The sequence below is a fragment of the Leptonychotes weddellii genome, chromosome 12, assembly GCF_054177405.1.
Source record: "Leptonychotes weddellii isolate Sample4059 chromosome 12, ASM5417740v2, whole genome shotgun sequence".
Classification (NCBI taxonomy): Eukaryota; Metazoa; Chordata; class Mammalia; order Carnivora; family Phocidae; genus Leptonychotes; species Leptonychotes weddellii.
In genome coordinates, this window is record NC_138380.1 from 45,662,364 (window position 1) to 45,689,644 (window position 27,281).

Below are 27,281 nucleotides of genomic sequence, written 5' to 3' on the forward strand. Positions count from 1 at the left end.
AAAGGACATGGCTATGCACCAATAAAATCTTTTTATTTTTCAAAAACAGATGGCAGTCTGTATTTGACCAATAGGTCATAATTTGTTGACCTCTGGTTTAGATGATAGTCTCCTGCTAAAGAAAGCTTCCCACTAGATTTTTTCAATGGCTGCACCACACTGTTGTGTCTTTTGTCATACTTCCCATTGAGCTATGTCTTAAACAGAACATTAATCTGAGTGCCTTTCTGAGTGCAAAGGAGGACAGAGACACCAGAACAGAGTTTAGCCAACCTCCCTCTTGGTACATACAGCAAAGAGGAGCATGCTGGAACAATGAAGAATGGATCTTTGTTACCAGTTCCTGCACGGCTACAGCAGCTATCAGCCCACCACGTATCTGCCCAAGTGCCACCATAACTGAGCTTACATGGAAGGAAGTCGACGTGCCTCATGACGGAAGGTTTCTACAGATAACGCAGTGGATTTGGAGGTCCCAAGTGGAGAACTTGGCCTTCATCTATGTTACATACATTTTGATAGATTTCAGCTCACCTCTCCAACTAGTTGAGTACTTTTCAGATAATCATCTTATTATCTAATGTGTGGAGTCACATCTGTTCTTTCCTTTGTTTATAAGTTATTTTCTCCTTTATTCATAAGATGTTTGCATAATTAAAGTATTTACATGATAGCAATTAATTAGCTGCTAATGAGGCACAAAAAGTCATATAATTCCTTTCAACATAATTCAATCCAGTATTTTTTTGTTTACTCAGACTCAAGAATGTCCTTAATTAAGATTTGCTCTAATTTCCTGCCTTGACAATTCAGTCTATAGTGTCACCAGCCTATTATCGGCATAGAAGTGAAAAGAACATTGGATTTTGAGTCAAAACTCAAATGTTAGTCCCATTTCTGTGATTTTTTGGTTTGAGCACTTGAACAAGTTAATTAAATTCTCTTCACCTCTACTCTTGATGCAGAAAGTGAAGAAATAATACTCTCCCTGACTACTTTATAGGTTTATTTAATTGTCAAACATGGACATGGATTTCAAGGTTATTTTCTCTAAACATGTAATGTGTTTATTATATACAAAGATGTTCACATTATACTATTACCAGAAAAAGTACATAACAAACCAGTATCGCCTTATCATCTAAATTTTTCTGGAAGGAACCACACCAAAATGTTAATAGTGGTCATCTCTGTGGAGTAGAAAGAGGAGTGATATTTGTTTTGCTCTTTTTTGTTTATATGTAATTCTACATTTTCTACAATAGCAAATAATACTTGTATAATAATAAAAGATCAAATTTTAAAATAATTGTTTATTGAATTATAAAATATGTTAATTCTAGAATATTTGGAAAATACAGAATAGAAGAAAAGACGACATATTTACATGTGCTTACTCTGGTATTACTATAACCCATAAGAGGAGTTGTAAGAAACCATCTCTGAGGTTGAGTTCCCACATTCAATGGTTCTTAGTACTCATAAAGTTATCCTAAAAAGCAGCTGAATAACTATATGCACCAGGCAACATCTTTGATATATAAATCTCCATGGCAACTGAAATAAGGAATTAAAATTGCTATGGCCCATAGACTTAGAGGTGCAGAGCTATTGTGGTTGCACTGCGAAAACTTATGTTGTGATGCTGTTTAAAAAGCAACAAATAAAGAGGTTGTTTGTTTTGAGAACTCAATTTTAAATGACTGGAAACAAATAAATTTTCTCTAAAAGAATATGTTGAAAAACCAGAGTAAACAAGACTTTTAAAAAGAAGTAAATTAAAGGTGAACTTTGGAAAGGTCAGATCTTACATTCTACACTGAAATTCTTTCAAATGCCTTTCAATTCTAGAGCACAAAGTCTAGCTATTCCATCAGAGTGACTTTAAATCAGATCCTACACTTTAAATATGAAAGAAAACACTAAGGCTAATAATGTAGAATACTAGGAGCTTATATATGGTACAAATTTCCTCTCCCTCTTGTATTACCACCAAATGGAAAAGAGAAAGGAAATTTGTGGCTGACTTTTCACACAGCAAGGGAATTTTTTTCATTCTCCCTAAACCTAAAGCCACATATAAAAAGCCCCTGGGTAGAACCACATAGTGATTGTAAATGTAGATAGTATCCCAGCAATTTTTTTTCATTCTTTTCAGAAGGCTTTTAACAGTGGCTAAACCTGTTAACTAAAATTAATCCAGAAGGAGAAAATATTTACAAATTATATATCCTATAAAAAACTTGTATCTAGGATGTATAAGAACACTTACGACTCAATAATACAAAGACATATAACCCAATTTTTAACTGGGCAAAGGATCTGAATAGACATTTCTCCAGAGAAGATATATGAATGGCCAATAAGGACATGAAAAGATGCACAGTATCACTGGCCATCAGGGAAATGCAAATCAAAACCACAATGAGATACCACTTTATACCCACCAGGATGGTTATAATCAAAACATAGAAAATAACGTGTTGGCACGGACATGGAGAAATTGGAGCCTTCCTTCACTGCTTGTTGGAATGTAAAATGGTACAACCACTTTGGAAAATAGCTTGACAGTTCCTCAAAAGTTTAAACATAGAGTTACCATATGACCCAGCAATTCCACCCCTAGGTATATACCCAAGAGAAATGAAAACATATGTCTACACAAAAATTTATATGCTATTCATAACAACAAGAGACAAAAAATATAAGCAACCCAAATGTCTATCAAGTGATGAATGGATAAATAAAATACGTAGTCATACAATGGAATATTATTTGGCCATAATAAAGGAATGAAGTACTGATACATGTTACAACATGGATGAACCTTGGAAACATTATGCTAAGTGAAGGAAGCCAGTCACAAAAACCACATAAGATTCCATTTATAGAAAATGTCCAGGGTAATTTGAGAAACAAGACCGAGGATCATAGGGGAAGGGAGGGAAAAATGAAACAAGACGAAACCAGAGAGGGAGACAAACCATAAGAGACTCTTAATCTCAGGAAACAAACTGAGGGTTGCTGGAGTGGAGGGGGGTGGGAGGGATGGTGTGGCTGGGTGATAGACACTGGGGAGGGTATGTGTTACGGTGACCGCTGTGAATTGTATAAGACTGATGAATCACAGACCTCTACCCCTGAAACAAATAATATATTATATGTTAATTTAAAAAAATGAGATGAAGCTGGAAGCCAACTGGAACCCAGAGAAATGTAGAGCCATTCTACCAGCCAAATCCATATGTTTATGTAAATGGGAAATAAATATCTGTCTTATTTACAAAAAAAAAAAGAAGGAAAGAAAATGTCCAGGATAAACTAATCTATAGAAACAGAAAGTAGATTAGTGGTTGCCTAGAGTTGAGGGAAAGGTAACTTGGGGAAAACAGGGTGACTGCTTAAGGTACAGATTTCTTTTTGGAGTGAAAATGTTCTAAAATTGATAGTGGTGATGACTGCACAACTCTGGAAAATACTAAAAACCATTGGCTTGTACACTTTAGATGGGTGAATTATAGGACGTGTGAATTATATCTCAGTATAGCTAGTATAAAAATGATAGATTGATTGATTGATAGACAGATGATAGATATTAGACAGACAGACCCAGGTAAGAGCTACTGAAGGCCAGTTTCCAGAGCTGGTTGGGTCTCAGAATTGGCTTAGGGAGGACGGCTAAGCCACTCCCAAGTCCTGGTGCCTTTCTCTTCTTCCACCTCAAGATCACCCAATCAATGAAAAAAAACTTGTTTAAAATTTCTTCTACAACTCATCTCCTGGTGCCTTCACTAAAGTCGATTCTTTTTTAAAAAATATGTATATAGGGGCACCTGGGTGACTCAGTGGGTTGTGTCCGACTCTTGGTTTCAGGTCAGGTCATGACCTCAGGGTCGTGAGATCAAGCCCTGCATTGGACTCCTCGCTGGGCATAGAGCCTGCTTGGGATTCTCTCTCTCCTTCTCCCTCTGTTCCTCACCCCCACTCTCTCTCTCAAAAAAAAAAAATATATATATATATGTATGTATGTGTGTGTATATACTGACTACTTATTTAAGAGATAGACACTGCACAAAAATTGTCTAACTTCTATTACCTACCTTTATTCATACTCTCTATACAAAAGTTTCACCCCACTTACCAACTATGGAGTCTTTAGGACACATTCACTGAGGAGCTGGCAACTTCTCAATCCCATTCCAGTCTGGGAGATTTAAGATAACCCCATCTCTATCCCCAGGGAAATGCTTGTTTGAGAAAAACGTCATTTGGATCTAAAATTAAGTATTTTGCTTATTCAAACACTGTGCTATAAATCCATCAATGTTAATAAAGAAGCCACAGTTATGACTTAGGAATCTCAAACAAAGACTAAGGCTAAGGTCCCAAGTAAGACTAACGAACACTCTGTTCTATCATATGTGGCAGATTTTCTCTGTTGCATCTCCCCATAAAGAGATTTGGATTCCCCTTATGACAAACTATTTTACTACAGAACTTATCTGTAATATAAACCTCTGTATTTACATAAACATTCAAATCAAGATTTGTGTCTATTGCTGTAAATAGTGATAGCTTAGGAATTGCTACGTAGTACCCATTTCATGTGTTACTGCACTTCCTGGTTTATTATTATTATTATTGTAGTAGCAGTAGTAATTGCCCACCTACTCCTAAACCCATTTTCTTTTCACTACTATAAAGACCACAGCATATCTTCCGGTTTTTGAGATGGCTGTTTTAAAACTGTCATCTCCCTGCTAAAGCATTTTACTACAAGCTTGAATCAAAAGTACTTCTGACATTTCTAAGGCTAAAACAAGACATGGAGCTTCATTTGTTCTCCTACTTCAGTGGCCTTCAGTCCCTCTTCACTGCAGACCCCCAAGCCCACCAACACACCCTACACTCTTTCCTCCTATTGCTAGAGATTGGAGGGAGTCGTCCCTGCCATCAAGAAGATATTTGCTAAGAGTCACTGGTCTTAGCCACCCTTCCCCAAAGGACTTGCTAACCCTGGAAAGCAAACACAGTGGGTTGGCCCCGGAGCATAAGGAGCACCCTTTTCCCATAATCTACAAAGCCTAAGATTAAATCAGGATATGAGGCCCAAACCTCCATCTTGGATCCCTCCATATTCCTTTCTGCAAGCAGGAAAAGGACAAAGGTATGAGTCCACCGTGCATATCTCTTTAAGCCGTGTGGACAAGGAAGGCAGACAAAGAAAACATGGACAGTGGTCCCTGGAATAAGCCCTGGTCAGAAAACCACTGTGGCCACTTGGGTGAAAGACAGAAAAGAGGAAGTCACATCCATGAACTGATGTCTTTTCAAAAATTAGGGCCCCTGGATGGCTCAGTCGGTTAAGCGGCTGCCTTCGGCTCAGGTCATGATCCAGGAGTGTCGGGATCGAGGCCCACATTGGGCTCCCTGTTCAGCAGGGAATCTGCTTCTCCCTCTCCCTCCACCTTCTTGTGCTCTCTCACTCTCTCTCAAATAAATGAACAAAATCTTAAAAAAAAAATTAACTTCACCATCAGTAAATATGGCCTAAGTAATATCCTGGAATCTGACCAAGGATATTAGCATGTTTTCTACTTTGGGGAAAGGAGGAAACATAGGACATTCCCCTAAAGGCCCATGACTTGGAATACTCAGCTTCTAAAATCTTAAAATCCAATAAATCACCACCCTCCTGAAGCCCCTCCATTTTTACTTCAACCATTCTTTGCCAGCACTTCTGTCCCCTTGTCTCTTCACCTGATCTACTCTGGAACCCCCAAGTGCTGATGTTCTCACTCCCCGAACAGGCAGCTAAGCTGTGCTGGAGGAGACGATAATGTAGAGACTGCAACTCAGAGACACTCTGCTCCTAATTCTTTTACATCTTCCAAATAGCACTCTTCCATCCCACACAGATGTTTTTCCAGATCTCCAGTACTCTTCTGATGCTTCTTCCTTCCTTTCTGCCCGCCCCTCTCCCCTAGCAGATGTGCTTGACTGTCTCTATACAGAGATAATATGTTTGTGAAGGCAGAAAGTTGACGTTCTTGTATCTGAACCAATTCTATTTCCTTCCCTCTAGTCTCATAGAAAAAGATGTTCTTTCTCTTCAAACCATTAAGCAATGTCCATGTTGTCCCTGAGTAGAAGCTACTTGTGTCTTAGGGATACTGCTAGAAATAGAAGTCTTTAATCTTAGTGTGTTTGATTTGCCTTTCTCTTAATATGAGGGAAGTTGTCTTTCAAATATTGTTGCATACATTGAATCCTCTTTGCCTGTTTTTTCCATGTCACTTTCTTCCATTCTTTTTAATATTTTATTTATTTATTTGACAGAGAGAGATCAAGAGAGAGAGCACAAGCAGAGGAAGCGGCAGTCAGAGGCAGAGGGAGAAGCAGGCTTCCCATTGAGCAGGGAACCCGATGCAGGGCTCGATCCCAGGACCCTGGGACCATGACCTGAGCTGAAGGCAGATGCTTAACCGAATGAGCCACCCACGTGCCCTCTTTCATTCTTTTTTAACATTTTCTTTACTTTTTATTTTTCTTCTTTTCTTAGTTAATCCTCTATGTCCTTTACTGTGTTTTAGAGTATCTATTCTCACTGTTTTCTTTCCAGTTTTGCCATCATTTCTGTGATGATTTTACTACTTTCTTACATTCCTTCCATGAGCTTTTCCCATTTACCTTTTATCTTCTCCTACCTTTCATCATCTCTTCCCTGGGCTCTCACACTTCTGTTTGAAGCTCTTGTTTCATAAAAGCAATTGTTTCATTGATTATTTTTAAAATTCATGCAATATATTTGGTTACAACATTCATCTACTCTAAGGCAACATTTTTTTTTCCACGAGTATCCTTTGTTTAACATTTTTTCCCATTCCTTTTTCCTTTTCTCTGTAGTTCACATATATATGAACTATATATATATTCTCACTTCATGATCCCTCATTACTGAAAGACATACCTTTTTCTGGACCAACTATTTGCAGGTATATGTTGGGAAAGGGCTGGAGGCACATTCCAATCTGGCTGAAATTTTCTCATTACAAGGTTTTGTGAGTGGTGATGATTGGCAGCAGTGGCTCTTTCTCACAATAGCCCCATTCTCTTCTCCCCTGATGCTATGGAGATGATCCATTTCCTCTATACAGACTTCCTGCTTGATTTATTTGGCTCTGTCTCCTCTGAGAATTATGAGCAAGCAGAGTCCAGGAGCAGCCCTGGCCCCTATCTATGCATCCTGTTGTGATGAGGGTTTGGGGTTTTGCACCTCATGGGGTACCCATTTCACCTTTGCTGGCTCTTTGAGATCTGCAATCTCTACATCCTCTCTCCCCATTCTCATAAATTCCACTCTCCTCCATTACCATTGTTTTGGGAATTTACAGTTCCTTAGTTTCACCAAAACTGGAGTTTGGGAGTTTGTGTTTTTGTTTCTCATGCTCATTTTTATTTTAGGATGATTTCTAGAAAAAGCTAGAGAAAATTCCAAATTTATGTTGTAATACAGCAGAAATCTCTTTATACTTTCTCTGAAACCTTGCTTCACGTGTATTTTTAAGCTCATCTATTTTTTTCCTCAAATTTAGTGGAAGGAAATAAAAAGCCTCCCTTTATGCCCCTTATCTACCACTGTATCTCTCTCTTGTCGTTCACCAAATATTTATTAAATGCCTACCATAGATTGGGCACTGTACTCAGTACTAGGGTTATAATGTTAACCAAGATTGGCATTGCCCCTGCTCCCTCTGAGCTTACAACCAAGGAGAGAGAACTGAGAATTAAATCAGCAATACAAATACCCTATGTCGCTATTCCTACTTTTCCACCTTCCTTTGGCTTTTCAGCTCTGTGCAGTCAAGCTCCTGCCTTTCAAACCTGCTGATCTTTAATTCAGACAAAGTCACCAGGGAAATTTTCATTGACCAATCCAATGATGATCTATCAGTCTTCATCTTGCCTTTCTTCCTCACAGCACAGTTTCCTATTCTGTTCTCATTAAAATATACTCTACCCCAAATTTCTGTGACCTCCCGACCTTCCTCATTTGCCTTGGAACTCTCTGTCCACTGATAGTTCCTCCTGCTTCTCATTGAAACTTGCTGTTTTCTGGGGCTTTGTCCTTGGCGCTCTTCCCTTGGCATTGGGTGTCCTCCCTAAATGACTTTATGCTCCCAACAGTTTAGCCACTCTTTCTATTACAAACAACTCTCAAATTTATATCTTTAGCTCAGACTTCTCTCTTGAGCTCCAGGTTCATGTATCAGCCACCTACAGGACATCTGTATCTGGATGTCCCTCTTTCAATTCTAATCTGTTAGATCTAAAACTGAATTGGTTTTCAAAACGAAGTCTATGTCTACAGACTGGTTTAGTGGCTTTACCACATACTTCAGCACCCAACACAAACGCCAGGCCTTTACCCTAAATCTTTGCCACTTTCTGATACCTTTCAATGTCTTTTTTTTTTTTTAATGTATTTTTAATCTGCTCCCTTGCCTCCTTGGGCAAGCCCACCTTTACTGCCCGAATTCAAGCCCTCACCATTCCAGGCCTGAACTAGTACTGTAGCCTCTTAGCTGGTCATCCCGCCTCATTCTCCCCCTCTCTAGGCAACACTATCACTAATGCCACAGTGAGCCTCTAAAATGTAAATCTAATCATGATGGACTTCTACTTAAAATCTTTTAATTTTTCCCCTTACCGCTGGATAAAATATAAACTGCTCACTATAATTTGAAAAACCCTTCATGACCTGGCTTGTGCCTATAACCCCAAGCTTGTATCCTGCTGTTTCCCTCTCTTCCCTGCCCTATACCCTGTGCTCTGCTGTACCTATTACTCTTTCTCAAACCCGCCATGCTGGTTCAAGCCCTATGTCATCCAACATGATCCTCCTTGGAATACACTTCCTGGAACATTCCTTTTCCTGGGATACACTTATTCCATGTTTCTACCTAGTGAATTCCTGTCCATTCTATAGCAGGCCTTGCCAGCCCCGTGGCTCCCCCACCCCCACCCCAGCTCACTCCACAACTTTATCTCCTCTGAGTCCATGTTTGATGTCTTAGATGCACCTAAGAACATCTGTTTGAATTCTGTGTTTATTCATTGGGACTTTGACTGCTGAGAGCAGAGCCCCTTGAGGGCAAGGACATGGTCTTATTCATTTTGCATCCCTAGATACCGTTCCAAGAGCCTGGTGTTCAAATGCTTGTGAATCAATGAGGGAATGATTGAATGAAGTGTGGTGAGATAATAATGTATGGAACAATACACACTAGTCAGTGGAGAAAGGCATTTTACAGCCATGGTGGTGTTGAAAGACGGGAAATACAGTCCTTCTCACTGGCTATTAAGTGTTTTACATCAGATCCTTTCTGAAGTGTTAAAAGTTAAATCAATTTCCAGGAAAACATGACTGCCGATGTAAAATATGCCCTAAGGGGAATATTTCCCCTCCTAATACTTTCCATGCATATGAAAGGGAAAAGTCCACCCATCACACATGTTCAGTGTTGTCATCTAGAAGCTCATGCCCTTATATTTCTCCAGGACCTAATTTGCAAGCTAGTAAATCAGTATGTTGGCCAGGGATCAGTCAATGCACAAAGTTGGCAGGTTCTTTGCAGTGTAACGAGTCATCTCCCTGTCAGTACCTGGTCAGGTCTGGCTGTGAGACAGAGCAGGCCGAAGGGGCCAAAAGGGACCCGGCCAATCTGGACAGACATGAGGAACAATGCTCCATGTAGGCCAGGGTCACCACGAGGGCAAGGATGGAGAGCCATGTCCACTCTAGAAGACGGATACTGGATTCTGGGAGTACCCATGATGAAGCCAAAGGAGGTATCAAGTCACCACTTAAGGAATCCACAAGTGTTAAGAAACATGGATGAGATGGGCATAATGTCCTGTGATAGAAGTCCCATGTGAGGGCAGAGGCAGAGACCAAAGGCCATGGGCAGAAGTCAAGGTACAGGTTCAGACTGGACACAAGGGAGCACAAAAAGAAGAGAAAGCAGTGACACAGTTTCCCTAAGAGACAAAACTCACACTATAAGACAATGGCAATATAGTGTTGATCCTGGATCAGTGGCATTCTTTGTGTATATAGATAAGGACTGCATACTGGACATTTTTGGGTTTTGTGTGCCCAGAACTACTTCCCCATATGCTTCCGATAGTAAAACCTATCTTTCCAGCAGAAAGCCCATTCCTTGTGGTTTGAGTGGAGCTAGCCTCATCCACCCCTGGCTCCAGGGTGGGCACATGACCCAGACCTGACTTCACGTTCCTTCCCTGGGCTTCGGGCCCCCTAAGGTAGCTTATTATAGGTCTCGGGCAAGTGGCAGCCCTACTGCTTACCTAGCTACAGAATGAATAGGCAGAAACAAGTACAAGTGACAGATGCAGAGAGGGTCAGAGACTCAGTAACATCATTTGATCCCTGAAGCAAGAGGCTACCTCTGAAATTCCTTTTAAAAGAAGTTAGAATTGGGTGTCTGCAGCCAAAAGAGTCCTTTTCTCTTTTTTTTTTCTTTTTTTTTTATTCTTATGTTAATCCCCATACATTACATCATTAGTTTTAGATGTAGTGTTCCATGATTCATTGTTTGTGCATAACACCCAGTGCTCCATGCAGAACGTGCCGTCCTCAATACCCACCACCAGGCTAACCCATCCTCCCACCCCCCTCCCCTCTAGAACCCTCAGTTTGTTTTTCAGAGTCCATGGTCTCTCATGGTTCGTCTACCCCTCCGATTTCCCCCGCTTCATTCTTCCCCTCCTGCTACCTTCTTCTTCTTCTTCTTTTTTTTTTTTCTTAACATATATTGCATTATTTGTTTCAGAAGGAGTCCTTTTCTCTTAAAGGCCAGTGTGCACAGCTCCTAAGAGCATGCAGGGCTTGGCAGCTGCCTGAGGCTAGGTTTGCAGTGTGGGCAGAACACTGGATCTTCTGAGAAATTCTCACAATTCTCAATGTGACTGCCAGATTTTATGTTGAGATTTGTCTTTCAAAAGAGAAGGGAAGTCTTTATTTTTTGGTCACTGCTGTTATCTTTTCTGCTCCTTTTTGTTTCTCATCCTTTTCACACCCACACTCAACGTTCTGGACGAGGGGAGGGAAGGGGCTGGTTATATGACAATACTAGACCACTTTAAGCCACCATAGGATGGCCAGCAGTCATTCTCTGGATACTCAGGGTCGTCCTGCTTAGTGGAGGGGAAGGACGCCTATATCACAATTACCTGTCATCTGAGAAGTCAGCATAGGCCTGACCGCCCTTGGGGTTTAATTTCCCCCTAAAACTAAAGCAGAGATGGAGCTCTACCTCATCCTACTCCCTGCGGGATCCCCAAATGGTCCTGCATAATTAGCCTGAAGACATTCCCTGCTGTTTGTTTGTCACGAAAACAAGTAGAAAGCACTAGAAAAAAGAGTAGTTATTTAGAGGTAAATAGCAAGGCAAGGTTGGAAATGTTTGATCTCATATAGAGATATGGCCCTTGTGTTCCCCAAGTAATTACTTTTGGTTTACTTTTTTCTAAAAATGCACTGAGATTTGAAGGTTAGTAAGAATGAACAATTAAATTAGGTACTAAAAACAAACAAGGCTCTCAGGGGATAGATCCAAATAAGAGAAAGCCGAAGTCTTGGCACTTCTCTTAGTTGCAAAAAAACAGACCTTACAAGTTTTGTCAGCCCTTCTGTATCCATCAGACTTTCTTTACCTACCCGAATTAACCTGGAGAGGGAATCTGAAAGTTTGAGTCAAAGCCTTTGATTTTCAGATAAGAGAGCACATCAGCTTTCTGAGAAAATTCCAGATGTCCCTATGTTTCTTCATTATAAAACCCTCTCTGTGATCTGTATTCCAGAAAATTTTGAATCACATTTCTGCAAGGTACAAATAGCCCTGATGAAGATGTGTCAGGGTTAAAACACTAATAAACCAAGCAGGTGGTGGCCAAATTGGAGAGGATGTTTGATCCTCTCCCAATTTCCCACTGCTGTAAAGACAGAGACCAATAGTAAATCATTTTTTATAGTCAGTTCTCCTCTTTTTTAAGAACAAGAAATCATTTTAGAAGACCTTTTTTTTTTTTCTAGCAAGGGCTTCCTGACATCAGCACGCAGCTCACAAAATAGAAGGAAAGAACGGAAACCACATCCAGAAATAATCATCTCCCAGCCACTTACAATGGATTATGTTAAAGGGGCCATTGACTAAATTAGTGTGGTGGTGTTTCATAAAAAGTTATGTAAATCTTAAAGGGAGGTAACGCTCTTCTCATTATACTTGGGGATGAGGAGATTGTGAGACACAAGATTTTGCTACAGAACAGTGGCTTTGCTTCATTTCTTCTTATGCCACCAAATTTAGCAGACAATTTGAATAAAACCGTCGCCTCACATACTCATATAAACTGGATCTTATTGCTAGTTGGGGCCATACTGAAAAGCACGAGACTAATGGAGCCAAACTCCCCACAACTGTTTGATCAATTTGCTATCCCTTTATTTTTTTAATATTTTTTTAGAAGAGCAAAGTTGCATTTTCCTCAGCCCTTACTCAACCAGGAGATAGTAGAAAGTTAGTACTACTCTTTTTAAACTTGTAAATGGGATTCTTTATCTCAGAGGCCCAATCACGATTTCAAAGAGAAGATTTTTATTTTTAAGAGATTCTTTCTTTAATTGGTTACTTAGTCTGTTCTAGAAAACTGTACAAACTCACTGGAATCACCTTGATCTATATGGTTCAAGAAAGGGCAAATCCTACCAGAAGGAACACAGCATGGACATTGGAATGCAGTTATCTGGATAATAATACTTAACAACTTAGGTGGATGAAGTACTTCCCCTTTAATGCCTCAGTCCACACTTCCCTCTGCTATCACTATGCTAGTCGCATTACATTCAGAGGCAATCAGATGCATGCGACAATTGCTTTTTAAGTACCACAGAACTTGCTGCAGTAATTCGGTTGGTTTCAACCATTCTCCAAACAAAAATATTTGTGCTAAGTATGTTTTAACACAAAGGCTCCAAGTTTGTAAATTGTTTATTATTATTATTATTATTATTATTGGAAACTGACATACACATTCCCCTGCACTCCATCACCCTGCACTGAAAATGTAACAGAAGCAAAGATTGAGAAGAAGCTGAAAGGAATGAAGAGCCTTTCCAACCTTTTGAAATGCCCAGAATAGTAATGCACATATATTGTATATGCAATAACCCTGCAGTAAAGAGAAAGACATACAGAAAAGAGAGTGTTGCATAAAAGCTTGGGTAATTGTACATTTCAAATAGTAAGGGGAGATGTCAAAGCGTTTTGTTATTTGTAGTACCTGTTTAACTGTAATTCTATATTCCACATTATGTGAAAATCTGAGTTTGAGCAAAGTTAGCTTTTTTCTCTTTAATTACCCAGGTACTGTGCCCAGAAATAGGGCTGTAGCTATAGAGGGACCCCAAGGGCCACAGGGAGTGACTGATTAGGTCAATACTGAATCCTCTCCGAACCAGGAGGATGGCTTTCACCTGGCAGCCTTGGAAAGTTGTTCGCCCTTGGAGTCTCTTTCCTATAAGCAGAGTCTGCCCCCACGTGGTGAAAGCAAGGGGTTGCTCTTAATTTCCCTGGAGCCTCTTGCTCTAGGTCAGCGGAAGGGTATCTGTAGCAACCCATGCCTTTGACCACCATCCTACCTTTCAGCTGCTTTTTACTGCCTCTCTCCCGTCTGTCCTCCTTCCCCCTTTCACTCTTGTTCTCTTTCTTTTTGTCTTTCTTTTTCTTCCCATCTACTTCTTCCTTCCTCCTTGCCTTCCAGAGCCTTCCACAGTATTATTATTTAGCAGCCCATCCATGAGGGCTGAAACTGATGCAGACCTTCTGTCTGGGGAGAGAATTTGGATTCTGATTTAAGAAATTTAGACAATATGGTTTCAATAAATAATTAAATAATAATCACCTTAAGAGGTAATACCATGACATCTAGAGAGCTCGGCACATACTGAATGAGCAATCAGGAAGCACAGGTTTCACTGGCCTTGACCCTGTCCCTGGATTATGATGTGAATGTAATATGTTTGTACGAAAACTAAGAAATCTGGACATAAGTGCAGCTTCACAGAGAAATGGAGGCAGGAAGACACTAAAGTGGGTTCCTCTGCCTTCTTCAAAGAAAAGCAGAAGGGCAACTTACCCATCATGTCCACCAGCAAATCAGCAAGCCACCCAAGCACACACAACAGAAGTAATCAAAAACAATGTCATTATGCAAATGTGACCACAAGATGAAGCTCCTCATTCCCATCAGGGCCCTATTCCAACCAGCCTGTCATCCCTAGGACCATCCTGAGCAACCAATCCATCCTGGATATCATTTTCATCATACCACCTCCCTACACAGAAACCTTCAAAGCTGTATTTCTTCAAATAGATCCTCAAAGGTATGACTCTTCAAAGGTATATTGCCTTCAAAGTCTAAACACCTTGTACATTCAGGATCTCGCTCTCTCTCTCTCTCGCTCTCTCTCTCTCACACACACACACACACACGAATAGTCCCAACCTACTCAAGGTCTCTACTTCTAGCCACTTTTCTCTTTCTGGGTGTCCTCCAATGTCCATCTGCTTCTTGCCTTCATGCTTTTGCATTTGCTGTTTCCCAGCCCAGAATGGTCTGACTCAAGGCCTACAGTCTTTTGTGGAGCTGATGTCAGTCTGGAAGTCCCTTTTTATTTAACAAAACTGAAACTGCAGTACTGCACAGAGCAAGACATGTCACCCAAGGAGATGTAAGTTGAGGGCATTTTCAGACCCATATGAAAGCCTCATGTTGAGATATAATGCATATATTTTAATACAATGTAATTTACAGAGCCATTAATCTTCCAAGGCAGGAGGTGGGGTGGGCTGGGGAGGGGGAAGTGTTCATAAACTTACAATAAAGAATTCACACGGCTCACGCTATTGCCAGAATCCTGAGATGGAATTATGGCCCCATAACTCAAAGTTGGCCAGCTCTTTCCATTTTCTAATGGATGTATCAGAGGCTTGTGTTCCTGCTCACTTTCCCTGTTTACTCTCTAGCTTCCACTCCCTTCCAGTCACACCAAGAAGCTCCCTAACCACTTCATGATCTGCCTCAGAGGCAGAAAGTGTGGCAAGTTAGTTAAGCTGTATCTTTGTTGAGGAAATGCAGAAGGATCTCCCCATAGCACCCCCCAATCCAAGGACGGGGTACGAGATTGTGGTGGGAAAACCCCTCTTTCATAGCAGCTGTAAAAATGCCATAGAGCATCCGCCCATTGCCTCTAGATTTGGCCGGCACTGCTCCCTCCCAGGAACAAAAACACATGGTGTACAAAATACCCGCAGATAAGGGAAGACCTAAATACCACTCAGATATTACATCACATGTCCATTTGCATGAAAATCCAGACGAGTATTTACCTAAGTGTAATCTGTCAATCCACTGAACCAGAATCATCTGGCATGATCATTTGAAATGCAGGTTCCTAGGCCAGCATCCCAGACCTATACTGTCAGAATCCCAGGGGTAGAGCCTTGGAAGATAGATGTATAAGGAGCAGTTGCAGCCATTCTTATCCATGCTAACATTTAAGAACCTCCCTTCCAAGTATTTACTCTGTTTTCCTTCATTGTGCTAAATGCAATATTCCAGGCAGGGCCTACCTTGGACAAAACCATGGAATAACTAAAGGTATCAAAATCCATGCGTTACAAACCCACCTCTGCCCCTGTACCTACCTCCTCAAAGCAGTCCTCTTGATGCCACAGCCCTGAAGGTTTATCAGTGCACTCCTACTGCCCCTGGTCTCCCTTGAAGCTCCAACCCGGACTTAGTTTACTCACGTGAGCACTATATGAGCATCTAGAGACCTTTCCCTCCAACAAAATGTTATTTCATCTCTGCTTGATTTTCCCAGGATTTTGCCATTCATTGGATGACAGCTAACCAGTTTGGTCTGATCACTAACCCATGCTAAAAAGGGTTAATGAATGGGTACTTCTTGCACTTTGTCAGTGTCAAAGGACATTTTTCTGGGACAGATGAGGAGAGCCGTGGCCTTCTAAATTACATCATTAGGTCTAACCTGTCTACCCTTTGCTAGTAGGTCTCAGAATCTACACAACGTTGTCTCTAAAATGAATTAATAATCCCCATTTGTCTCCCAAAGAGTAAGACTTAAAAGTACTTTATAAACTGAAAAGTGGTATATAAACAAAATAATGTATTATAATTCATCTCAAGACCAGCCCTGATTCAAAGATATCATGGCAACTGGTTTCCTGGTTTTCACTCTCTTGGTAGCAAACAAAAAATTCTGATTAAGGTTTCTCCAGCCAAGTCTGTGTCAAATACATCCTTTGATTAGTGAAAATGAGGTTCCCAGAGTTGACCCTGCCTGCATCTCATCTTTTTTGTCCTTCTCCATCCTCATGAATTTTGGCTTAGACCTGCCACGCCATGTGGATGTGGCCCATTAAGGATCAACCAAGTAGTCCTACCCTATCATCTTACAAGAAGGAAACTGCCCCAGAGAGGTGACAGGAGATAGTAGTAGAAATGGGGTCAGAACCTGGATCTTCTAACTCTCAGCCCAGTATGCCACACTGCCTTGAAGTCACTATATCCAAATACCATAACATGTCTCTGGAACATTTTTATAGTGCTTAAAGATGTGCCCATCATGCCTGTCCCCATCCCCTAATTTTACCCAGTCTCCTTATCTTCCTGCCTATAACCAAATTGCCCTCTAGACAGCTCTTCCCAGAAGGCATTTTTTTTTTATCCTAAAAATATCCTGTAGGAGTGACACAACACAGCCAGATGCTGTATGAGCAGACCCCATACCCTACGCTTATCCATGTAGACTAGTGCTGTCTCTGGAGTCTGGTACCATGTTGACAAATGGCTGCCTACTCACTGTCCAAAGCCTTTCATGGGGAGGAGTAGGACCACAGAGAGGGGGAGATGGATGGGAGGTTAGACTGTTACCTGATCCGCTCCGTAATAAGCCAGGTTCTCACAGGGACTGTGGAAAGAGATCTTAAAAGTCATGAAAGATGGACAAGAATCCCAACAGGGCGCCTTGTAACATGGTCAAGGAATTTTTCCAAAACCTGGGTTTCAAAGAGACTGAGCTGAAGCCTTTGCTCTTTAGGCTACGTTAGAACACTGAAACAGCCCCCCATGGATAGCCTTTGCACATGAATTGCTGGCATACTGGGTTCTTTAGCCTCAGACTTCCCTTGAATTTGGGGAAGTGCTCATTGAAATACAATGCACATGTTCTTTAGTTTGAGCCAGGGAGAGAAATCTAAAGGCTGGACAATGCTGTCAAATAAATATGATGCACAGTAACGACAGTGGCCATGTATAACTAGCCTCGTGAATTTGAAAACCAAATCTGAGAACATTTGGTGGCTTGACTAATTTGCTTTGCCTATCTGCCATCTGTTGTTGTCTCCAGGACCCCAAGATGGGTAGCCCTGCTGGGTTCTGCTGACTTAGTCCAGCTGGAAACCCTCCTTCTATAAGGAGTGCAGGGTCTACAAAAGAACGAAGGTCCCTGGCCCCTGCTCAGATCTCACCCTGTGGTTGGGAAATCAGGTTTTGTATATGCAGCTCCTCGCATATGTTTCAAAACTACTTTTTTTTTTAAACTACTTTTTTTTTTTAAAGATTTATTTATTTGACAGAGACACAGCGAGAGAGGGAACACAAGCAGGGGCAGTAGGAGAGGGAGAAGCAGGCTTCCCGCGGAGCAGGGAGCCTGATGCGGGGCTCGATCCCAGGACCCCGAGATCATGACCTGAGCCGAAGGCAGACGCTTAATGACTGAGCCACCCAGGCGCCCCTAAACTACTTTTACATCCTCTACCTCTGTTTAAAAGTTGTGTAAACTAACAGGTTCACCTGTTTTATATCTTCCCAGGCTGATGACTAGAGAAAAGTGAGGTCACCTGGTGACAATCGGGCAATTGTTTCTTCTGAGCTGAGCTGCAGAGTGTCACATTTAAATTTTGCCGTTATTTGGCTTTCAGCTGAATTACTTCATTCTTCTCATGGCAAAGCTTTTCATCAAATGCCTTATACACACTCGGTGTGCAGTGCCCTAGGTAGGCTCAGCTTTGCTTTCTGAACTAGGTAATGAAAGTATCGCTCATCTTTGCCCTTGTCTTACTCCCCCAAACCCACACTCTTAACTTGCCTTATTCATTCTTCAACAAAAATAGAATGAGTGCTTCATCTGCGAGAGGCAGTGAGCTAGGTACTGAGGGTTCAGAAGTGAAAGCACAGACCTTGGTCGTCAGTGAGCTCCCAGGCTAGTGGGGGAAGATAAATAAATAAAACTATGCTACAAATATAATGACAGAGATTTACACAGGGTACTCATGGCAAAGATTTATAGCTGTTCACCAAAATCGATTCCACTCTTCTTCCATATTAATAGAGCTTTAGCTAAGCAAATAGCCAGCCCCCCACCCCCTGAACTCTCTCCTGGGCAACTAAGCATGGTCTGGTGACTCGCTTCTCCCCACTGGGAATATGAGGTGGGAGTACGTGTGCCCCTTCACCGCCAAGCCTTAAAACGTTGCACAGGTGCTCTAGCACTTTCTCAAGAACTGGAACATGGACTTGCCTGCAGACGAGCTTCAATCACGTAGAGGACAGTGCCCTACCGGGTAGGAAGAGACAAGGTGGAAGGAACGCTGAATGACTGCACAGAGCAAATAGGCCCACCTACCCATGCTGGGCCACTTTGGGAATGAGAATAGTTCTTGTTCCTTCAGCCGCTGTATTGTAGGATCTGCTTTCGCTCTATCCCAACACGGCACAGCCTTAGACACCTGTGGGCCTGAAGCGCTGTCTGAAATGGGAGTCAATGACTCCCGATGACTCATGGGAGATCGTCTCGCACACGGGTCAACCCACTTCCCTAGCACCTACCATGAGCTCATCTCTGCTGCTGCAGGCTGACCATGGAAGCCTTATTCTGAGAACCACAGAATCGTTGAGCAATAAGGAGCCTGAACCAGAAGGAACATTTAAAATTACCTAAGAATAGCTGCACAGTGGAAAAGGTGCATGCAGTGGCATCAGAAAAACTTAGGTTTGAATCCTGAATTTGCTTCTTACTACCTCTGAAACTTGGGCAAGAATCTTAACATCTTTGAAAAAAGAATTTTTTTAAAAAGATTTTATTTGGGGCGCCTGGGTGGCTCAGTCGTTAGGCGTCTGCCTTCGGCTCAGGTCATGGTTCCGGGGTCCTGGGATCGAGCCTCGCATCGGGCTCGAGAAGCCTGCTTTTCCCCCTCCTTGTGTTCCCTCCCTCACTGTCTCTCTCTCAAAAAATAAATAAAATCTTTAAAAAAAAAAAAGATTTTATTTATTTGAGAGAGAGAGAAGGAGAGACAGTAGGAGAGTACAAGCGTGGCAGAGAGGGAGAGCGTGCTCCCTGCAGAGCAAGGAGCCCCATGCAGGGCTGATCCCAGGACCCTGGGATCATGACCTGAGCTGAAGGCAGAGGCTTAACGGACTGAACCCCCAGGTGCCCCCAAAAAGGAATTTTTAATCTCTACCTAATAATATCGGTCTCGCAGCATGGTTGAGAGGGTTGTAATAGAAATGCCAAGAACACAGTAGCCTTCTATAGGTGATAAGTAGTAGTAGTATTTTGCAGGCCTGGTGAGAAAAGAACTAAATGCTCTCTCACTGCAGAGACAATTCTTTCCTGGAGCCACCAAGCCCACAACAGTTCAGCGAAAAATCTGCCTACATTGAAGAAATGCAGAATTTGATCTCCTCACCTAAAAAGCAGGTAGAAGTGTATTTTTGCTCTGAATCTTCCTACACACATCTGAAATCTAGAATAATGCACACTAACTTGTGCCAAAAGGACAAATACATCTATTAAAAACAGAGAAGAGAGTTGACTCCTGTGTAAATTTTGCATCACTTTTTCTGGATGCCTGTTTCACTGGATTATAAACATAGCAAAAGCAGGAACCATGCATCTTTCATGCCGTCTTCCTCCAACTTAAAACATTTGACACCATGGCAGGCATTCTGCAAACATTCAATAAATATTACATGAATCTAAAGTTTTAGAGCTTTAGAGTCTTTAGAGATATCATATCTTGCCTTCGTTTCAGATTAATTTATTCATCCACTCATTCAGCTAATATATTCATCAGGAACTATAATGTACTGACAGATTGGGTTACACTAGAAATTCAGAAAGTAACATCACAATTGGTAAAATGACTTGCTCAAAGTCGAGCTATTAGAATCAGGAATAGCATGTTGGTCTTCCAGTCTCAGTGGTCGTCTTGCAGTCTTGAGCCCCCCCAAAGGGCCCCTTGGCTCTTTTAGTTTGTCACTGCCCCAACATCTGTGCAAAGCTGTCTGCTCATCCTTTCTCAGGTCAAGGAGCCTTTGTTCAACCATCCCAGGTAAAGCCTTTAACATCCTCCTTCCCACAACTAAGTATAAAATCGGCCCCTCCATAATCAAAACAACTCTTTGTCAAATACTCTAAAAGTTAAAAACACAAAGAATAAGAATATTCTTAATGTTTTATTCCTTCAAAGTCCTACTCCCCTGAAGAAGACCAGGAACACTGTGGCCGCCTTTCTTTTTAAATTATGTCTAAATCTTTCAGTGGATATTTCACCTTATCAGTTAGGATTCCTCATTTCTTTTTTAACTTTTTTATTTTGAAATAGTTTCAAACTTTTAGAGAAGTTCCAATAATAGCACAAATAATCCCCATATACTCTGGATTCAGATTCACCAAATGTTAATGCTTTAACACATTTATTTATTATTCTCTGTATGTGTGTGGTGGGGGGAGGGGTGTGTGTGTGTTCCCTCTGAACTGTTTGGGAGAGAGTTACAGACATATATACTTGAGTATATTTCTATCAAAGAAACAGGACATGTTCTTATATAACAACAGTACAGTTATTAAAACCTAGAAAAGTAATATTGATACACAGCTACTATGTAATATACAGATCTTATTTAATTGCCATCAATTATCCTAATAATGTCTTTTATAGCAAAAGAGAAAAACATTTGTACTACTCAATCTAGTCTAGAAAAAAATATCTGTACTACTCAGCTCTAGTCTAGGATCATGAGTCTCCTTGAATCTTCTTTAATATAGAACAATTCCTCAGTATGTCTTTTTTTTTTTTTCAGTATGTCTTTATCTTTCATGACCTTGGCATCTGAAAGAATACAGGCCAGTTATTTTGTAGTATGTCTCTCCATTTAGGTTTATCTTATGTTTCTTCAAGATTAGATTCAGTTATATATTTTTGACAAGAATCTTATATATGTTGTGTTTCTCCCATTGCATCTTTTCAGAGAGCACACAATTTCCATTTGTCCAGTTCCTGGCAATATGAACTTTTATTATTTGGTGAAGATGCCCCAATGGAGTGAGGGATAAAATTGGGATAAAGTTCCTCCCAAAGAGATGACTGCCACTTTTTCATGTAAAACTCAGATGCCACTCGACCTACACTCCTAAATACACCATTTCCATTTCACAAGACAGACTTATTGGACCCTTCCCATTCTTGTTTTCTTGAGTCCATTTTGACTCATCCCCAAATGGGTATACCCAGCCTGAGAGTCACGAGGCCTCCATTGATGAGACTTTCAGTTTCAACAAGATCTTAGTAGCAGATTATCAGCTACCTTAAAAAAGGGGGGTGGAGGGGAGACACCAATTGGTGGCCGTCAGAAAGGTGGTCTATCGTACGAAAAAGTGGCCTCCCAATACTCTAGCAATCATTACACCCTTAACTAAAGCTGAGATATCTCTTTTTCCATCTAGGTTTATATATTGTTTCTGTTGAACCAGCCAGGAGGGGACAGTCCATGTGGTAGTCCCTGAGTAGGAAAATTCCCTGATGTTTATGGCATATAAACAAGCATATAAAACAGCATTGCCAATTATGCATTCAGCAGTGGAAACCACAATAATAGTATAGTGAAGTGGCCCAGAAGCCCCACGCAGTAGGCCACTGAGCTTCCCTTCCCCACTCTGAACTGTGCCCAAATCCCCTAAGTTGAATTCAGGCACCAAGGAGTCTAACCTGATGCACATCAGAGCCTACACAAGATTCCCAATCATACTATTTCCTAGATGGGTAGGTGGAGAATCTAGGCTATGGTAGGATGGCAGGGGCAGCAGAAAGGGAAGTTGATTGCTAGGCCTTTTCTCCCCTTTCAATCCCTCACCCTAGGATCAGAGCCTAAGCACAGCACGACTTCCTCCCTCAGACACTTCTGCTGTCCAGCAAGCACTAGGACCCAGGATCCTTTTTCTTTCTGCCCCTGAACACATGCCATGACAGTCCCCACCCAGCTGTTCTGAGGGGCTTTGATGACCCCTGTGCCTGGCGCCCCATCTTCTCATCAACCAAGCTGAGCTGTGAAAAGGGGCAGATAGATGAGTGCAGTGTCTCTGTGCTGTTAGGCAAGGTGTTGGTTTCACTTTTCTTTCTGAGTGGCCTCCTGCTTATGACTTAACCAGTGCTTTCAATTCATCCAAAACAATGTTTTTGGTTCACCCAAAGTTCTATTGAAATAACAAGGTCCTCATTGATGACACCAATTGTGTGGTTTGGGGGGACTCCTGGCTCAGTAACCACAGACATACTGCCTTTCAGCTAGGGCAATGGAGTTTGCTTGCCTGTTGTCATGATAACATCCCTTCCTCTGCCCACAAAGAGGAAAGAATAAACAATAATCAAGCACCACTTGGGTAGCTTGTTTAATCCCCCTTCTTGTTGCTCAGCCTGTAAGCATTAATTCAACTTGTGTTCATTAACAGGACAGTAGGAAAACCTTCCTCCACCTCCACCTCCCAGACACACCCCTCCTCCCCACACCTGGGCAAGAATACTCACTACCAGATTGAAGAAAGTTTTCTCATCTCTCTGAACTGGGTTCATGAAAACTTCCTCTTCCAGAAAGTCAGATCTCTGTTAGTATCCCATCCTTGTCCCCCAAACTGTCAAAGTTGCAATTTGATTTTACCCTAGTTTTATAAGCTACGAAGTTATCCGGTTGCTGTTTCATGGATGTTTATAGAAAACACAAGACGCTTGTATCACAGACCATGGACTTGGTTACTCACAACACAGTAAGCACCACGAGCATCAGCATGCTTACATTGGTTCCCCTTGTCCCCAGGTCCCATGGGGACAACATGGATGACCCAGATGGATACCTACATATGCAGTGTGTTGCACTGTAGGAAAGAAACACTTATCTTCAAGAATCTACCAATATTATAGCAAGCAGTAAGCAAGTCTACCTTTTGTCCCAGAGGGAAACATTACCTTAATCTTCAAAACTGCTCATTGCAGATACAAACCTGAGAAATAGCCTGGGTAAAGAGAGGTCAGGGCCTTACATTCTTGGTATACACAACAAGATGTATAGAAGCATGAGAAACTTATGGAGGAGTTTTTCCCAATAACAACCAGCCCTCTGGGGGAAAAGTAGTAATTTTCAGAGATCTGCATTGTATCATTTGCCAATTTCCTGACTTAAATACTACCTCATGGCTGACTTCAAGCTTCCACTGTGATATCACTCAAGTCAAAGTTGGAAAAAGATGTGCGTACACACTAGCTGGACCATTCATTGATAATTGTTGCTTGAATCAATTATTTCTATGATTGTTGCCCTTGTCTTTGAAATACATTGAAAGGTATACATTTCAAAGTTTGTTCACCTGTGAGTACAAGAATCTCCCTCATCTGAGGATCCTAAAATAATTTCTGGAGAAGTCTGGAAGGGAAATCTTGGGTTATACTCATGGATAAAAGAGAACCCACAAAACTGAAATGTTGAGAACTGCGGTATGATAGTCCTAACCTCTGACTGGTAGTCAATCATCCACATTTCTTTCTGCATCTTTAGTAAACTATTAAACCCATGCTTATAAATTTCTGAGTCTGTAGTCATTTTCTCTGACATTATCTGGCTTTAATTTTCTTCATAATATTAAAATGCCTTAAATTTCCAGGGCCTGCCTTTTATTTATTTATTTATTTACTTCATGGATTGTCTCACTGTTTTTAGAACGCAAAAACAAGCATTTCACCTATCTTGTTTACCCCTTTGTCCCCGGCACCTATAAGTGCCAAGCATGTGAAAGATAGTCAATAAATATAGGATATATAAATGAATTCTGGGTCCTGTGTTAGTACCTATCCCATCTCATTATGCTGCCTCTGCATTCAGTCACTTTCGGGATGGCAGACACGGCAGATAGCAATCAAGATGGCAAACAGAAGCTCCATATTTTTCCTCTTATAATTAAACCTTGATTGGGTTTCAGGACATCTGATATCCCAGTGCTGCCACTCATACACTATGTATAATCAGACAAATCATTAAACCTTTCCATACCTCAATTTCTCCATCTATAGTGCTCAAGAATCTCGGAAAAAATGGCTTCAGTTTTCATTCTCATCTGTAGACCATTCAGTGTTGGGCATGTATCCGTGACAGTTTTTGTCTCATTCTGATGACATCCTAGCCTCTGGAGGGTGATAGGAGAGTAGGAATGAACAGCCATAGTCTTGCATTTCTGTCACCTATCATAGTGATCCAGAAAATCTGAGGATTCTTTGAAGGCAATATCTCAGCTTCTCTTTAACCAGGATTCAAACCATTATTCTGAGAAGTTTCCCAAACTCACCACTCTCCTGTTTTCTCATCTATAAAATGGAGCTAATAACGTCTACATCACAGTGTGCAGTGACAAGTTATCTCATTTAAGATAACCTAAATCAGTGGTTCTCAAGTGAGGGCCTTTGATATGCAGCATTGACGTCACCTGCCAGCTAGTTAGAAACACAAAATCTTGGGACCCACCCCAGACTGACAGAAGCAGAAACTCTGGGGTTGCCCTGTTCCACCTGTGTTTTAATAACCCTTCCAGGGGATTTAGATCTACACTAGAGTTTGAAAACCACTGACAAATGAAAGAAATCACCTGACTCTCATTTGGCCCTCAATGTCTGCTTTTCACCTATTCATTCAGATTTATTAGCCACCCAAACCAATCCCAGCGAAGCTGCAGAATTAGTTCTCCTTACCACACTTGGCAGATGGGAACAATGGGTGGGAGACTTGGAACAGACCCTGCTCTAAAACCCAACTATAAATGCTTGTTCTGGCTGTTGTTCCCCTTCTCCACAATTATCACAATTTGGCCAAATGTTACCTCAATGTTTATGTTTTTCTTTCTCCTATATCTTTTTATTTGTCAAGGAGTTGTTTCAATAGACCAATCTATGCATACACGAGTAGCCAGATAGTTGCCTGCATGGGCAGAGACTAAGAAGGCCATAACACTGACAGAGAAAAGAGCATGGGCTTCAAAATCAACCAGTGCTGGGCTCACACCATCCAGGGAGCACTGGACAAGTTAGCTTTGGTGGAGCCTGAGTTTTTCAAATGAAAAATAGACCTAACAACAAGAAAAGCCTCTATTGTCTCCTATGTGCCAGGCACTAAGCTAGGCATCCTGTGTTTGCTATATATTATCTCATTTAAACTAAAACCATGCGTTATCTTTTTTATCTTTAAACATGTCTTATTTAAGTACTTCCAACATTTTCAGCGCGATTTTGCAACATTCAGGACCCATCATTTTCTTTTCCAATATAATCAAAAGATAACAAAGACACGTTGGGGAAACAGGACTTAATTAATAACTAGTTTTTTTGCAAACTCTGTTACAATGCCTCAATTCCATTAAGTGAGTGATATCAGTTGGAAAAATGAGGCTAATTTTACTGCAGGTTTAAAGAAAGTGGAAATAACCTCTAAATAGTGGTTTATCTGTGCTTTGCAGTAAAGGTTTTTAGTTCATACTTAATTGAAAAGGCAAGTTACTGTTGAATTTTGAAAATCCTGAAAGAGTTTTTAAAAGTCACTTAATGGAGCATTTTATAGTTGCTTTTGTAGTTTAGAATTTGCGATGGATATCGAGGGATGTATATGCCTTCTGATCCCTCAGATTTAATCAGACTTCTCGCTTGCTTGCATAATGGTTTATGGTACCTTTGATGATTTGCAGCCAACCTAGCTCTTTTAATAATTTACTGTAAAAGCATTTAATTTTTAATGGACAAGAATGGGTTTGAGGTAGCTTTTGCATTGGTAAGTACTATCCTGAAGACTGGGAAAAAGGAACAGTGTATTTAAATTCCAAACATTATTGAAAAACATGCGTCTTTTATTACCAAAATCAAATGCATAATTGAAGAACATACCTAACCCAAAATTATTGTTCATGCTTTATTTAACCAGAAGATAGCATTGCTTTCATGATGCTATCATGAGGACAATTTTTCAAATGCCGCCCCCCCTTTTTTTAATCTTCCATGCTGCTTTCAATATTCTGTCCCACTAGAAAAAGGGTATCTGCCACAGGGTGAGAATATACATCATTTTATTACACCTTGCTCATCAAGAAAAGCCCAACAAAAGAATGGTTTGTAATGTCTGGTACATAAAAGAAATACCATCTTATACTCATTTTCCTTAAAAGTTTTTCTAAGATCTCCATATAATGTGCATACCTAGGAATGATTTCACAACTAGTCTTAAAAATATCAGAGTTCCCATGTGGAAAGAAAAATGGGAAGATGCCAGGATAAATATTTTTTAAGACTTGATGGAGGACAAAACATATCTTTCCTTCAGAGGCACATAAAACAAAAAATGTTGCAATTGCGGAATCACCCCTTTTTCAGATATGCCATATGTAAAAGTCAGAATGGCTTCCCAGAACTACTTTCTGGGAAATCAACTAACAGCCTACAGCCCTGGAAACGTATTCTCTCTGCTCCTAACATTCCATAGCTGACACTCACCCAGCTTACCCTGAAATGGCCCACAGGAGAACTCTGATGGTCAAGGGTCCAAGTCTGAGCTCTGTTTCTAAAGCACCTTTAGAAGTCAGACAAGGAGAGCAGTTTCATGAAAATGTGAAACTCATTCTCTTTGTTTGGGCCTTCAAACAGTCTTGACACGAACACCTGCTACAGAGATTGGTTCCCAAGAACCTTTGGTTCTTAGCCAAGAATTTTGTGCTCTGTCAAAAATTAACCCATCTAAAGATGAAAGTTTGAGGATCCAGCCACCATGTTCATGCTTGGTTTCCTGGGATAAACCTGCAGGTGTGAGAA

General features: G+C 41.0%; 1 long non-coding RNA gene across 1 annotated transcript in view; it reads right to left on the reverse strand.

The window, feature by feature from the left end:
• Positions 1-27,281, reverse strand: part of LOC115937609 (uncharacterized) — a 438,489-nt gene that overhangs the window by 322,636 nt on the left and 88,572 nt on the right. Inside the window, exon 6 of the long non-coding RNA XR_014139292.1 lies at positions 24,490-24,622. This is a non-coding gene — a long non-coding RNA (uncharacterized LOC115937609). The remainder of the gene's footprint in view (positions 1-24,489; positions 24,623-27,281) is intronic.